This window comes from Equus quagga, chromosome 11 (genome assembly GCF_021613505.1).
Source record: "Equus quagga isolate Etosha38 chromosome 11, UCLA_HA_Equagga_1.0, whole genome shotgun sequence".
In the NCBI taxonomy this organism is placed as follows: domain Eukaryota; kingdom Metazoa; phylum Chordata; class Mammalia; order Perissodactyla; family Equidae; genus Equus; species Equus quagga.
In genome coordinates, this window is record NC_060277.1 from 5798609 (window position 1) to 5814359 (window position 15751).

General features: G+C 38.1%; 1 protein-coding gene across 2 annotated transcripts in view; it reads right to left on the reverse strand.

Moving 5' to 3' along the window:
* The window catches only part of LOC124247438 (ectonucleotide pyrophosphatase/phosphodiesterase family member 1), a 194605-nt gene that overhangs the window by 50576 nt on the left and 128278 nt on the right, over positions 1 to 15751 (reverse strand). The window lies entirely within an intron of this gene.

The following is a 15751-nucleotide window of genomic DNA, read 5'->3' on the forward strand; positions in this document are numbered from 1 at the left end:
GTTTTATCAGGTTTTCCGATACACTCTGCTCCTTTAAAATCTGTAGCGAGTCTTTGCTGACTACAAGATGAAGTCTAGACTTCCTCCTACAGAACCGAGGAGCTTGCACAATCTGACCCACGCCTTGCTATACCATCTCATCTTATTCATTGCCACATCCTTACACCCCCTCAACCACTGGCCCCATCACTGCTTCCTACATGTCAAGTGACTCTGAACTTCTCTCCTTTTCTTACTACATCGCACGTCGCCAGAACTCTGTGTGAGCTACTCCTTTTATTCTCTCTGTGGGAAAAGTCATGTTTTAAGAACCAGTTCAAGCATCCTCTCCTCCACAAGCCTTCCACATCTGTCCAAGGCATTCTCCTTGTTCATTCTATGCTTCTCAGTGTCATCACAACACTTAGGATATTGTATTCTAGTTGCCCTGTTAATGCATCAGCTCTCTCCAGTCTGTGAGACAGAGGCTGGGTATCTCATTCATCTTTGCATCTTAAATGTCTAACGCTTCACTGGGTACCGTGACTCCTAAAATCATTCATCAGTAAATGAGTCAATGTCCCTCAGCCTGTAGTTACTGTTTGGAGACCATTATCTCGCACGGTGTCTCCCCATGAATAACTCATTTGTTTTGAGTACCTATGTGTCAGAGTCTACACTAACCACCAGGTATAAAGCACTGAACCAAAGAGGCTATGAAAAGAAAGAAAGGAAACCTCATTTAAAATGGAGTCGGGAATCCCTGAAGGGGGAGCCCTCATGCACGCACCACCCATGACAGCCCACGTAACCAGCAGGAAGAAGGAAGACAAGAATCATTTCGACAAAGGAGGACATTTTTCACATAGGAATTTCATCTCCCGTTTTTAAGAAAGAGGTGGAAGATCCCTCGTGCCCCAGCAACAAAGCGTTAACCACTGCTTGTAGCCAATGAGAAACCGCCACAACCTCAAAGTCTCATTCTTCTCCACTGAACTTCTGTTCAAAACAACTTTCCTCAGTTTCCTCCTAAAACCGAATGAAGGCTAACCTTCCACTTGTTTCTTCAGACTAGCCTATGGTTTGCCACAGTTTGCTTGTCCCAAACTACAATTCCTCTGCCCTTTGGGAATAAGCTCATTTTGCTGGTAAAACAACTGGCTGCTTCATTTTTAAGGATGACAAGACAAAATTTGTCCCTATGTAGATTTCCCTCTATTGAAAAAGTATATGCAAATGAAGTGACAATTAATCAAAGGGTATTACAATAAATCAAACCTGAGCAGTAATAAGTAATGAAGGCAGAATTTGCAAGGTTATAACCGAGACACTAATATAATGCAAAAAGCATCATTCAGAAAATAGAAGATAATTCTAAGTCTGCCTCATAGCATGTTAAGATGAAAATAAGCAACAATCTATTTTCTACTGTCAATGCTAAATCTAGTTACTACTAAGGAATAAAAAGTAAAAGTAAAATGAAACAGAAATACTTCTATGCATATATTCTAATATATGTGCAGTAATGTTTCTTACATTATTGTATAACAGTCAAAATTTGAAAACAATCTAAACATTCCTCAATAAGATATCCATTAAATAAAAGATGGTGATTTCCTACTGTGGAATATTATGCAGCCATTAAAAGAATGAGGAAGCCCTATAGCTACTGATATAGGAAAAAACCTCCAAGATATATTACTAAAGAATAAAGCAAGCCACAGAATAACATAGATACTATTTATTTCTTAAAGGAAGTTGTACAATGTACTTACTAAAGTTATAAAAATACAACTGCTGAAGAAAGGAAGGAAAATTGACACAAGAAAAAATAAAAAATCTAAGTAGTACTGTATCTATGAAAGAAATTGTAATTTCTTTCCCAGGAAGAAAACTTCAGGTCCAGGTTTCATCAGAGATTCCTTGAAACCTTTCAGGAAGAAATAACATCAATCTTACACAAAGTCTTCCAGAGAAAAGAAACAAGGAAATATTTCCAATCTCATTTTATGAAGGCAGCATGTTGATATCAAGATCTGGCAAGAATTTTGTAAGAAAGAAACACAACGCGAACAAGCCAATCTCTCCCATGAAGATAGATGTAAAAATCACATACAAAATATTAGCCAATCAAATCCAGTGATAGATAAAAAGGATAAAACACCACAACCAAGATGGGTTCCCTACAGACTTGCACAGATGATTTAATATTTGAATCTATTAATAAAATTCAACAAGTTTATAGGAAAAAAACAAAAGAAAACTCATATGGTTATCTCAAAAGATCCAGAAAAAACAGTCACTTGATAGAACTCAACATTCATTCATAGTAGAAAAAACTCTTAACAGATTAAGAATACAGGGGAACTTCGTTAATCTGATCAAAGATAGCTGCAAAAACAAAGCAAAACAACAGAAAAAACCTACAGCAAACATAAGTTATGGTGAAATAGAAAAAGTCCAACCCACTTCCCATCTTCATTGCCTTGAATATAGTAGACATAGAAAAATATTTGTTGTTAAGTTGATATACCCAATCATAGAGTTGAGAACTAAGGATAGAGATGTTCTAACATAAATGGTTGATATGTATAGGGTAAAGACCAACTTAATGGGTATTCCAGAAATGTTTGTTGCATTATTTGATTAAAAATACTGCAGAATGACAATTATTCTCAGGAAATCAGGGCAATTCAATTCAAATTTGACCCAGCAAATTAAATGCAGAACTTGAAGCAGGGCAATAGCAGCTATATAAATTTTATTACCTGCATATTTGTATAATTTTACCTCTTTTCTTGAATTTCTTCTCTTAGATACCTCAGACTAAGAATGTAATTCTGTATTCTTAGCTGTATTTTACCACTGCCTTCTTGTGTTTGTTTTCTTTGTAAGTCAACTCAAGTCACTAGCAGAATTAAGCTCTGAATAAATAAGAAAAAAACAAATAAAAAGTGATTCAGGTGGGACTCAGCTCACGAGGTCACTCTTTTTAAGGCCTCAACTTTTCTTATTATGAGAAAAAAATATCTAAATAGCACCAAATCCTAAAACACATTGTTCTTTGCCATTAAAAATATTGTTGTTGTTTTTTTTAAAAGAAATTCAAAAGCTCTCTCAAAATATACATGGTTGAATTACAGACAAGAATTCCCTTCAGGCTTTACTTTGGTAGACACGGCGGGGAGGAGCAGAGATTATTTGTGAGCAAAACTTACTTCCTAAAGGAATACAACAGTTATAAACATGGGAAGTCTTGGGAAGTCCCGGGTTATTTAAATTATAATGTACCTTTCCCTGGAACTTAAACTTTGTCATCCTCATTAATGATAGACAAAGCTGATATGTTGCATTCTAAAACAAGATTCTAAAATACAAAGAGCAGAATTCCATTCTCATCCAGCTCAACCTTTAAAATGTCTTTCTTTCTAACATCAGGATGATTCTCATCACATAAATATTGCACCTACACCGTGAGCTCCTGGAGGGAAGGGGCTGTGTTAGTCAACAGGCATACAGTAGGCGCTCAATAAAGAGTTGTCCAATGAATGAATCAGGTTTAATTCATTTTATTCTAAAATAGAAACACTAAAACACGCTTACTACAAAATAAAATTATCTTAGTAAAAGAGTAATTGCTACCAGAAAACATTTCTAGGTTGTCTGTTAAAAATAAATAAAACATCTGATGATGTCACCAACTGTTGAGAATTTACCATGAGCCGGTCATTTTACATTTACTACCTCATTTAAATCTCACAAAAGCCCTACAAGGCAGACACTATTAATATATACACTTTACAGATGGGGCTACTAAGCTACTAAGCTTACATAACTTGCCTAAGTCACACAGTTACTAAATGGTACAGCAAGGATTTGACCTCAAACAATCTGCCTCTCAGATTTACTCTTTTAACTACTATGTTATCCTATCTTCAGTTTTTTAAACCACTTTTCACTTACAGTATGTAGTGAAAGTCAGTAAGAAAAAAGAAAAAAAGCAACAAGCAGACTCCTACTTCCTAAAAGGAGATATGAGAGACAGAATGAAAGTGCTTGTAATGGCACATACTGGAGCCAAGATGGTGGTTTTTAATAAAACTGAGAAAGGGTGGATTGCTTTCCCACAGAAATTGTGGAAACACAGATGCTGTCCAACCTTAGAAATGTAAAATTGTTCATGTTTTTGATCTCTGGACCAAAGGAAAAACTACAAATTCCACTGTTTGGAACATTTAATGGAAGAGTTTGAAAGGAAACCATTATTATAATCATGGTACCCACCAGCACTATAAGAATCCAAGCTCTGTCAACATTTTCTTTATAAATTCACTATTAGGATTTTCTAACTCATCCAGATTATTCAGCTACAGTTTAAAAATCTGAAATGTAAGATCTTAAATTGTGAGTGATATTATTCCAGGAATGAAGAAGGAAAATGGATATCATGTGATACAGACACAATACAAAAATGTTTGGCTTATGTAGCATTTTAACAGGTATTAGCTGTCTTTTACTTTGTTTTTCTTGCTTTGGAAGAAGTGGGATGGGGGTGACTTTGAATGGACGGTTATATTGTCAACTAACCATGAGCAAAATTTTAAAAGTTTGGTAATCCTAGATAAACTCTTACAGTTTGATCAAACTCCTACAGTTTTATAAACTCTTAAAAAATATAGATGATGTCTCCACTTCTGAGTCTACATAAAGGTTTGGATTCTAATAAAAAGAGATTACTTTTAAGAACTCTGGCACTTTGCTTTTAGTCTAAACCATTGAAAAAAAATGAAAGAACAGTCATTTCTAATTCTGTCCAGCAAATTCCAGCTAAATGGAAGCAAAAAGACATAGAATAAAAGGAACTATTCAATCTTTTCAGAACTTCAACAAATATTGAGTTAATTCCATTTCTCAATAAGGCTTAAAGCTGAAGGGATCTGATTCCTTTGAACATGCTTCTCTTGTCTCTACACTCCATGTTCCTTGACGTTCTTTTTTTCATCTTGCTCCCTTGAGATGATTGACCTTTAATACAAAATCAAAGGCGAACAAAAGAAATGTAGCAAGTCATACCTTAATGAAGGCAAGTGAAATATATTCATTTAACAACTCAATCTGGAATTATAGTTCCTGTTGCCAGTTATCACACTTGAAAACCATGATAAACGGTTAGTAGGATCACATTAGATGACTAAATCAGAAGAGAATGTATGAAACAATGCAATCCATCCAATTCATTATGGCCAATCTACACAGTCATGAAATATCGAAGAGACCAAGAAAGACGAGGCTCCTCACTGATGCTAGAAATTAACACGACGATTTACCCAAGCACAGGCTATTTTCCTGGAATCACATAAATGAAATCTTAGGTGGCTTCTTTCACTAATCTATCCAATTTGATGGATCTTAAAAAAAAAAGATATAGTCTACATGAAGTTCCAACTTCAAACTCTCTCTGCCTCCTAAGATTACTAACAATCGATTGATTATTAGACTGCAAAATGATTTAGATTTATTTCTGGTAGGGCCTGGTATTCTCTACCAAAAGAGTTGTCAGACTATTTTACCTAACCCAGAATTTTTGCTTCTGGATTTATTTTACATGGTAAATTTCTGCACCAAATATTCACTTAGTGAGTGAAGCCTTATAATAATAGACCTGTTTTAAAGAAACTATCCAATAAGTAAATTCTTGAAACTATTAAAACTGTGGCTCTGTTCACTATTGTGCTTTCAATCTCATGATTCATGCAATGTTCATATGTACCTTTTTTAGTAACAAGTACATCCAAATATTAAATGAAAATGGTTTAAAAGTAAACTGATTCATGTGTCAGCATAATCTAAATATGGAAGGCATCACCCTATAAGTAGACATAGTGCTAAAATTCTGAAGTTAGAAAGTTTACTGTAAGAAAGAAGCCAAAAGTTCAGACACTCAGCCACAGTTGATCCAAACCTTTTGGGTTGGAAGCATCACAAAAGCAGGCTTTTCCACGAAACGGACTGTATTTCCTGTTTTTAGCTAAGCTGGAAGTTCAATAGGAACAATACTTATTATGGTATGTCATTGCTTCTACTTTCGGTCTGAAAACACCAAGCAGAGACTATGAGTGTGACGAATCAAAAGACAAGAAGTTGAGTGGAGAGGTGTTCTGGGCTAAGAAAGGGAGAGTTAATGGGAACAGAATTTCCTAGCTTGACCACCAGTTAACCATAGTTTGGATGCCCAATGTGTTATGAGTCACTAGCAACTCGCTCCAAAATAACACAAGAACATGTTGGCTAGGTCATTACTGAAGTGTATTGTTAATAATATTTCCAGAAAAAAAATCAAGCAGAAACACTTATTCAATGGGTAAATTGGTACTCACATAAATTCCTTTTTACAGAATAATCTGGAAATGAGATAGCACAAACAACTTGCTAGACAAAGAGTCTGATAATGTTATAATCACAGCTCGTATCCACAGAGTTGATAATAACTCTTTACAGGGAGAGGGTGGAATTGTTAAAGACAGAACACATGCTGAATTTTCAAAAGCAAACTGCAAGTTTTACGGATCGTGAATGTAGAGGCATATTTTGCATTTTCCAAAAGACCGCTTAACACTGTTGTCCCTAGCTTAATTTCTTACATTCTTGAAAATTAAAACTTCTTAACTGACAATTCAAAACACGCATATTCAACCACTTAGTTACTATATTTGTTGGATCTGTACAGTGTTGATTGTGCATACTCAAGAAAGCAAATTTGGGAGCTGTTGCTCTTTTGGACTTGATTGCTCCATTATCGACAGCAGGGTTTGAAGGTGGACAAGTCAGTGATGCGATATCTAAGCGTCCTCTTCTATAACCTGGAAATACTACTTGCCCCCTAATAAATTAACCCCCAAAAGATGAAGTACAAAAAAATTATAATAATAGAACAGGAGAAAAAGAAAACATTTAGGATTTGCAGCCAGGATGAAAGAGCATTAATCATATAAAATATTGACACTAACCTATAAAGTAAGTTTGTGAGTCCCTGCAAAGAAGAATGAAAAGCAAGAAAGCAATGAAACAAAACAGCAGAGCTGAGATGCAGATCTCTGTGTCACCAGCCTCCTCATCCACCCTGTTGTGGAAGTCAGTCGGTCCCAGCAAAAGGAGCGGGCCAAGAAGTCTGCTGGTCAGGGCGGTGTCCTGGGGGTTTCGGGCTTGGTGGTGTAGTGAGCCACCAAGGTCAAACTGAAGGACAGAGGATGCCTTGCTCAGAACCAGCCCTGGGGCAAGTTCTCCATCAAGATCAGGGCAAGAAGCCAAGCAGGGCGAAGTCAGTTCGTTCTAAAATAGGGAGCTATGCCAGAAATCACAGGCAGAAAGATGAGGAGAAGGCTTAGACCTTTGTAGGGAGTAAGGATCATAGACCTAGAATGTCTTTTGGTGGCTGCAGTGGTTGAGGACCTGCCCTGTAGTCTAGAGGAAAAATCCAGCAGTGCTGTGTGCTCTTTTGTTGTTCTGTTCTGTGCCTGTGGTTCTGGCAATCTCTACTGTGCCACACCTCCTGCATCTGCCCTCTGTTTATGCCCTTGATACTTCACATATGTGTTGAGTGTCTTCAGAAGTTTATACTCCAGGTCTGAGTAACACTTAACATGAAAGCAGATTCGGTAAGTGCACATACAGTATGTTTATTATTCGTTTTTATGGCTGAGTTAATAATGTAGTCATTTTAGTTAATCGTTAAAAAAAGGGAGAGATAAAGTAATAATGGGTCGTTTGTTTGGTGGCAGCCAGGCTTCCTTCCTGGAGCCACGGGGTTGGCGGGCTCTGCAACAGGCAGGAACTCCACTGTGGGACCACATTCAGTTGCTGGTAGAGGCTGGAATGGCATTACTGGACTTTAATCTAGCAGACTACGTGTATTCATTGTTAAACTTTGACTCCATGACAAAAAGACTGTGTTTGATTTCTTGAGGAGGACTTGCCTGGCTGAGGTAATCCTGACACAAAGAAAACTCAAACTGCACAGAAGCAAAACAAAGATGGACAGAGTGGCTCTCCTAACTTATAAATTACATGACAACAAAACCCTTAGAGTGAGTTATTGACTGGGGCAAAGACCGCTTCTCATTCATTTTTCATTTCCCAGCCTCTAAGCGTAGTGTCTGGAATATGGTAGGCATTCTATAAACATTCGACGGCCTGAACTGAACTGCGTTGCTTCATCTCCCCACCGCTGGTCTCTTTTCACCTGGTTCACAGCTGCCCTTGCCCTCAGCTCAGCCATCACTTCCTCAGAAAGACCCTTCTTGACCCCCTTGATTGATCAGCTCCCCCTAATAGTTATACTTATGCTATTATGCACTCTCTGTCAAAGCACCCAGCACAGCTATAATTTTACATTTACTTATAAGGCTCTGATGTAAACAATACAAACCAGAAACAATAAATTCCGAGGAGACAAGGACTGTGTCTTTTCACTTTCTGCTCATGCGGTAAACACTGTTTTTGTTGGCACTCAGTAAATATTTGTCAAAGAGGTGCACCAAGAACCCACAGTTTTCACGGTTTCCTCTCATTCTAATAATACTCACAAGGCCTCACATAATGAAATAAAGCGTCTAGCACACACTCAGATAATAGTCAGAGCTGGGAGAGAAAGTTTGTGATGCAGGCCACCCAGATGGGAAGAATTTTGATAAGGCAAAGGAACAAAGCAAATATCTTTTGCTATGGCCAGAAGTTAAGTACCCATCCTGCCATGTACCATAGAAATGTTTGTGAAGAAATGCTTATTCTTTTATAGGTATCTCAGTTGTTTACTTAAAAAAGAAGAAGAGAAGGCATCATCCATTAAATTTAACTCCTAAAGGTCAAAACTCTCAAGTTTTACCAATTTCATATGGCCTAATCTAGCAGACTACGTCTACCTGTCTACATTCTTCAGTTTAGTCATATGTAAGCAGTTTTTCTATGGAATTGTTCTTTGTACCTCAAGGGTAAAAAAAACAGAAATACTACTCTGATCCAAAATACAATACTAAAGAATATAAGATGCGGTGGATGACAAGGTTATTTCCTGGCTAAAGAAAAAGAAAGAGCAGAGACTGAGACTTAGTCATGCTGAATTTAATATCTGAACATTTGTAATAAGCCAATATGTCATTTTATTCCAGTCAACAACTTAATAAGTCAAATTCCAGGAAAATGATTAAAACAAAAAAGACTATCCAAGAGAGCTGTTGCTTTAATTCAATTGGCCCTTATTTATGAAGCAACTCCCGTGTCAGGCAGCATGCTCAGCACAGACGGTGCAGCAGTGAAGACACAGATGGTCCCTGGGCTCAGCAACTTACAAGCAATGAAAGGGTGGTCAGTCTGTATCTCGCATCCTCAGAGCTGCTCTCTCTTCCTCCCAGTCCCTGGGGTCAACTCCTGGCCTCAGCAGGTCCACTATGTAAGCTCTCCTTCACCTAAAGGAAGTTATTTCTCTTCACTTGGCCAGAATTCTTTAGGGACCATGCCGTGTACCAAGTCAGGTTTCAATAAATATTTTTAGAATAAATTAATTAATCACCCAACTGATAAGAGAGGGAGATCTGTAAATGAGGAGCTGGATGAGAACACCTATGGTTTGCTTTCGACATAGGTCAGGTTTTCTGGCGTGGCTCTGGTCTTCTAAGCTTTCAAGTGTATTTCTTGATGACTCATCTATCACCTGGGATAAAGATGTTTTTACGGCTGATTTAAGTCAGACTCACCCAAAAGTAAAAGTCCCATTTCCTTCTTTAACTATATAACATGTGCAGCAGATACTCCTGGTTCTTAGAAAGTAGAAGAATCTCAGTACTGTCATAGTGTGACGTTGGGAAAAGTACAAAATCTCTCTGTGTCCATTTTTTATCTGTAAAGTATTGATAATCATACAGTAATTTTGTGAGGATTAAAATGAGGCTAGATATGGAAAGCATTTGGCACAGTATCTGGCTGGCATAGAGTAAGGACTCAGCCAATGTTGGTATTAGGATTAATATTATTGTAATACTTGTAGCATTATTATCCCTCTTTCCTCATATTTTTTATTGGGGAAATCGAGGTCCTGATAAGATTCAAGAGCTCTGGTAAAAAGCTCAAAAAGAGACCCAGTACCTTCATTCAATCATTCTACAAATATTTATGGAGCTTCTGCAAGGTATGTAGGTTGACCAGCTCCCAGAATGAAATGGGGTGACTTACTGGGAGGTTGGAAGGGAGAGAGTAGAATTGTGGAAGCATAAGTGAAGCCTAAGTTAATGGGACCAAACTAATGTGCCAACCCTGAGGACAGTTAGCACAAAGAGAGGGGTCCAGTACAGAAGTGAACATCAGAGTCACCGGGCCGCATGGAGTCTTAGAAAATTTCATTAACCTTTGAAAAGGAGAGCCCAAGCTTGGAGAACTTTCTTACCCATGACTGGACCCTACTTACCTAGAATGCTAAAGAAAATGTCCCCAAATTAAAAGAGCACAGATCTCATCAGAGATGGTTTGCTGTGTTATTGTTCATCATCATAAAAAATCAAGAGATAGAACACAATTACCTTAGCAAGAATTATCCTCCAATAATGAACTGCAGGTTTACTCAGAAATGGAAATCTAGTACTGAGCTGAGGATGAAAATCTAGCCCAGTGAGGAAAGTGAGGATAATTTCCAACCGTATTAAACAATAAAATGGGAAAGTAGAGGCAGCTCCTCAGACTGAAGACCTGTACCCCAGGTTGCTAAAGGCTGGTCTTAAAAAGACGGAAGTCAGCAGTGGAGGAAGAGCAGTGAATTATCTGAAAGTCCCCAAATGCTTTGCAGTGTCCTTATTTGCTGACTGCTTTTCACCAGCCACCTATCTAGTTTCCACAGACACTGGCTCATGGTGAAATGCCAGAATTATCCTGCTAGAAGTACATAAGACTCAGGAAACTGAATAAGCATGGACTCGAAATGTCCTGCGCTCTTTGTTTTTCTTGTTGTTGTTGTTGTTTTGCAATACACCAGAGATTGGGCAAGGGGAGATGAAGCCTTGTGACCTCTCAGAACTGTGAAGCCTATTTGCAAGCAAACACTTAGTCTGTCATACTTTTAAGGATGCTGGAAGAAGACATGGCACACCTGGGTCAAAGACAATTGACTTTATTACTCTCAGCAGTAGTGGTAGCCAGAATATCAACACTTTCTTGCACTGGTTCCTGGAGCGCCAATTCCCAGAGGGCACCACAGAGAGGGTCAGGTGACATCAGTACATACAGGAAACATTATAGGAGAGGAACCCTGAGCTTAGGGAACCTGAATCTTTTATACCGGACAGTAAGCATGCCTGCCCTTTGCTCTGGAGGGAGGCACTATCTCCATCTTCCAAGGCTGCTCACGTACAAACATTCTTGAAATGATAGACTGCAATATAGTCAGTTAGTGCCTCTGCTCACAAGACATGTAGAAATGGGAGACCTGTTCTGAGAATTGTCTCCCAACATGACCTTGACACTAAGAGCACTCATACAGAGCATGCTTAAGTGCATGGCATCCTTTTGGTCAGCAGCTCAAATCACTGTGGATCTACAAAGCCCTTTTTGACTCAGGGCACCATCTAATCTGGACAAACCATTATTTCACATTCCCAAGAACATTTTCCTGAGCTTATTAAACCACTTAGAGGTACTCACTTCCTCTTTTTTAATTTTAGCACAAACTTCTAAAACTTTTGTCTTCTATCATTTCCCACAAGATTCGGGGATTTAGACTGTAAAAGTCTTCTGCAATGTAAAACATCTCTCTTCCACTAGCACTAGAACAGTATTCAAAAGTGTAGTCTATTCTCACCATGGGTTTAAGGTAGGCACAGTCTTGCTTTGTACTATGAAAGCATTTCAATCATACTGCTTCTGGCACCCACCTACCAGTCCACCCAAGCCTCCTAAGGAAGGATGTCAACACTGAATAGTAACAAAGGCCTGAGTCCAGGCTTTAATGCTTACTAGCTATTGCCTTGGGTGAGTCACTTCTTCCTCTCCCTCAGCCTCCTCATTGTGAAATAAGGGTAATAATACTACTCTCTCTTCGTACCTCACACAATTTTTGAAAAAGTCAAATGAGAAAACATCTGTGAAAGCATTTTATAATCAAGAAAAAATCTTACCCTCAGAAACTGGGTTATCATGGGCATTAGGAAGAGTGTGGCGCAATCACTTATTTGTAATTGGAGTCATGTGTTATTGGGTATCCAGGGGAAACCTCTTTACCATCAAGGATTTGGGGGGAGGCTGTGGGGTGAAAAGGCTAAGGGGAGAGAAGGAACACAACATTACTTCTAGATCAGAAGCCATTCCCAAATACATTAAATAGCCAAGGTTTTATGATACCAAACATTGGCTTTTGATTAATTTTTTAGTTGAGAATCAGTGAATAAGAAATTGATAAAATATACTATCCACTTTTCATTAACATCTTGATAAATCTGCCTTCCAAGGTTTTATCTGTTTCTAAGGCACCAATAAGACTACTGTCAGAATATATTATTTTTCCCCAACAGTGTCATGGTGGGGCTACAAGAAATGTACTTAAGTCTCAAGAAAAATAGTTTAAAACTCATAAAAGGTGCATTGCAGCTGGGGAAACAGCTCTCATGCTGCAAATTACAAAGACTTGGATCAAAAATTCTGCTGTCTGCTTAATTTTCCTGAAATGGAAAACCTTATAGACTTTTAACATAGTAAAAAGGCAAGGAGTACAAGCACTGACAGATCAAAAGTGAGAAGCAAAGAAAACAGGAGGAAGTGAAGGGGGCAGGGATCTGCTACTGATCCAAACAGTTGTGAAATGAAAACCAGAATAAGAGTAAAAGAGAACAAAAACATGGAAATAGTAATACATTCTTATGACATTGTGTTATTTCCTATAGGAAGAAAACTTGATCCAGATTATTCCTACTCCCCAGAATCTTTAACTTTGTTCTCTTTTCAGAAGCTGTCAAATTTTGGCAAAGATATCACTTAAAGGAAACAAATTTTCCACTAAAATTAAACTTAACAAACGTATCTCTCAGTTCTCTAAGTTTCCTTGAAAACTCAAATGCTTTGAATGAGCAACGGTATTAGATGTGTCTAAGCATGTTTCTAATAGCATCCAATAGTCTGGAGAGAAGCTATTTGCAGAGCTCCTAAGTATGAACTCTCTTTCTGGAGTAGAGTGAGTTGAGAAGTCAGTTTGTGTATCACATGTCTTTTATGCTCCATTCTGTCTTCCATTCTCTCCTAGCTTATTCTGACTTGTCTTCTAGTTCATTAGTCCTGTGTGCTGACGTGTTCACCCAGCTGTTCAAAACATCCAAAGTTCGTAATGTTAGGTATTGTATTTTTCAGTTCAAGAATATACATTTGATTAGTTTATATAGATTCCAATTCTCAGTTGAAGTAATCTTTTCATCTATTTTCTCCTTCTCGATCATATTAATAAACTTAAAGTCCCTATCTGATATCTGCAATATCTAAATCATCTATGGGTTTTATTGACTTTTTTCTGTTGGGTTTTAGTCATTTCTCTCCTTTTTATAGCATGCCTTGCAAATTTTTACTGAATCTTGAATATTATGGAGGCTCTGACTGATATCTTCCTTCAAAGAAAGTTCAAGTTTTTTCTGACATTCAGAAAAAAAATTGTGGTGAATCACTTGATCCTGTCTAGGCTTGATTTAAAGCTCTGTTAGGGCTTATCTATTTCAACTTTCCTAGGGTAAGGTCCTTACTCCAGGGTTGACAGAGAGGGTAGGGTCTCCATAGAAAGCCTGAGTTGTTTATCAATTCCCCTCTACCTTGGGAGCACTTGAGTTCCTATCTCTCTCCCCAGTACCATGTGGCTACAAATATCCCAGATCAGCTATTTGACCATCCAGATGTTCTTTTGTGCTGGGTTTCTTGGACTCTTTGCCCTGCTTATGTGCAGACTAGTTGGTAAATGACTTGGCCCAAATTACATGCAGATATTTGGCTACTTTTCTATGGTTTAGTTCTCTCCAGAAATTTGCCCCTCTTGTCCTAGCCACTGTGCCCCAAATTCTGACTTCTTTCTCCCTAGTCCAGTAACAATGCCACTTTCTTCTTATACTTCATTCACTTGTGCTGTGATTTAGAAAATGCAGTCATAGAAGAAGCCAGGGAGAATCTGACCTCAGCTTATGTGCTCCATTTCTCTCGAGGATCATAATCCCCTCATGTCTTAGTAACTATGTTGGTTGCTCTCTAATGCCTTCAATCTATTGTCTTACATATTCTGTCCAGCTTTATCGTCACTGACTGCAGAAGGATTTGTCCATTACAGGTGATTCCATCACAGAAACTGAAGTCTTCAATACAAACTTTATCACATAGAATGCTTAGAGAATGAGGTGAGTTTTCAGGCAAAAGCAAGCACAGATGCATGGATCCTGATACAGGTATCAAAAGACAACCAGACACCCTCCATAAGGTTCACGGATCAGTAAACAAGCTTGACATGGTAAAATAAGGCTATGCAGGGTTCACTGTGAGGTGAGCAGCCTACCATGCTAGCAGGCAATAAACACAACCTGACTGACTGTAGCAAACAAGGAGAGGCACAACTCAGTGTCAGGGTGGCAGACAATTAGGTGAGCACTCGTGTCAGGGGTGCTGGGTAACCCTCAGAATCCTGAACTTTAATATGAACAAGGCTTCAAGAAGGCAAGGAATCCTGAAGTAAGGCTTGGCTTTGTTGCATGGGTCTCTGGGGCTTCAATCAATTTTCCCTGCCAAAGGGAGTCTTTTATTTTGTCTACATCGTGGCTAATGAATGAGGCCCAATCACTGAGAGGAAATACTCTAGGCTTAAATCAATTTTGACTAGTTAGAGTAAACAGAGACCTTGGCCATCGCTAATTACATAAAGAGATATATTTCTGTCAAGAGATCTACAATCCACTACCACCAGCTCAGGTTCCACTGGATTAGACTACAAGAGAGCTCCCTCATCCTCAGCATTATTCAACCTCATCAGTGGCCTAGCCATCCATCAGAGATCAGGGGGCCTCCAGCCCATAGGAATTGTGACTCACAGCAATGACCAAATTAGCTACTCAATAAAAATCATTCACAAGAAGATAATGTTTTTGCTTTAAGTGCAACAACCACAGGAGCTCCTTTTGCACGGAATCTTCTGTAGAAAGGTACATTTGTTCAATAGGTGCTATGGTTAGAAATTTGAAAAACTTTAAGACCACGTGATCCTAATTATTTTTTCCAACTCCAGAAGTCTCTAATTCTACATACCTGTTTAACCAGATGAGAAAAGAAAGAAGCTGTCAACTTTTATAATCAGGACCAAAAATGAAATTACTTTCATGTTGCTTAGTTTTGGGTGGATTTTCTAAGACACATTCCCAAGACTTTCATAATTTTTAAACTTCCATACTTAATGAATATGGAATCCATGTCTTAAATTCATTTACCCAGAATTCATCACAATGCTTATTTTCTGAGAGCTAATGTCACATCTAAAAGGACTTCCTAGTCTATTTAACAAATTTTTTTTAACATAAAGCCTAAGTTTCAAAGGAAAATAATTTAACTTAGTAACTAAGCTGCTAATTAACCTGGTTTATGAAGTTTTTACTAGTTGAAAACATTATTCTCCTGTTTCTCACTTAATGGCCTTAATGAGCTCACATCATGAGCTAACAATGCCTACAAGAGAGGTCATGGGAACACTGAGAAGCCCTTCTCCAGAAAGTGAATTTCCACTTGA